Source organism: Micropterus dolomieu, linkage group LG18, assembly GCF_021292245.1.
Source record: "Micropterus dolomieu isolate WLL.071019.BEF.003 ecotype Adirondacks linkage group LG18, ASM2129224v1, whole genome shotgun sequence".
Taxonomy (NCBI): domain Eukaryota; kingdom Metazoa; phylum Chordata; class Actinopteri; order Centrarchiformes; family Centrarchidae; genus Micropterus; species Micropterus dolomieu.
Window position 1 is genome coordinate 3,749,231 of NC_060167.1, and position 1,085 is coordinate 3,750,315.

The 1,085-nt window shown below is 39.0% G+C and overlaps 1 protein-coding gene across 1 annotated transcript in view; it reads left to right on the top strand.

Moving 5' to 3' along the window:
- LOC123987036 (butyrophilin subfamily 3 member A2-like) overlaps positions 1 to 1,085 on the top strand; it is a gene marked incomplete at its 3' end in the record, with an annotated part of 7,903 nt that overhangs the window by 1,337 nt on the left and 5,481 nt on the right.

Sequence of the window (1,085 nt, forward strand, 5' to 3'; positions counted from 1 at the left end):
CATTCAGTAAATATATCTGGTGATCAATAAGCACAGCAAAGTGTCTGAGCAGGACCCAAAGAGGTGGATGCATAATTCGGCAGATGCAATTTTGTAGGTTAACGTTACCTGCCGAGATTTGCATCCACTTCTTTCACTGTCACTTGTCATAACCGACCAATCACGGCCTGGATGGGAGGGGACATTTCAAAGTATTGACAGATAGGTGTCATTTAAATTACACTGGGGACTTTGGGCACAGGTCAGAATCAGAATGTCTCCATCACTTTTTGAAAGCTTTTGTTAAAAATGTTTTGAAAAACAACAACAAGGAATGTTAGATAACAAATGAAACGATAAGAAAAGATGCAATGCAACTGAAATATAGAAGAAACAAATGTGCATTGTCCAAAAGCTGATTACTGCATTATATTCCATTTTATTTTTATATTTTGAGTTGTCACCTGCCACCTTCATATAAATAAAGACATTTCCACCATAAATTGGTGCAGAAAATGTCTCCAGAATACGTGAGACTGAGGATCCGTGGGCCCGTCCCTCCTCGGATCTGTCATCAAGTGTTTAATGCTCAAAGAATGTGACTAACAAAGCTAACGTTACATTCATCAACGGTGACATTCACATTACATTAGCCTACCTGTTAACATCTGTGTTTACAGTGCATCCAGAAAGCTTCACCTTTTCCACCTTTTCATTATTTTCCTCAAAATTCTACAGACAATACCCAATAATGACAAGGTGAAAGAGCAAATTTATTAAAAATTTAAAAAACACAGGTACTTGTGTATATGTGTGCAGGGCCGGTGTAGGTACCAGATGTGCTCGGGGGCCTGCGCCTGCTGGTAACGTCACAAAACGTGATTTGTGTGTGTTTCTAAGATGACGTGGCAGATGGTGATTGGCTCTATGTCGTAGTGTTTACAGAGAGTTTTCAGCGAATTAATGTTACGACGCTTATGTTAGCTGCTGATCAAAATAAGCTAACGCGCGTGTGTGAACGTTATTGCCATATTGTCAAAGCAAAAGTGAAATAAAAGTAGAAATATTTACCGATAAATAAAGATCCCAAGCAGATCTGATACGTG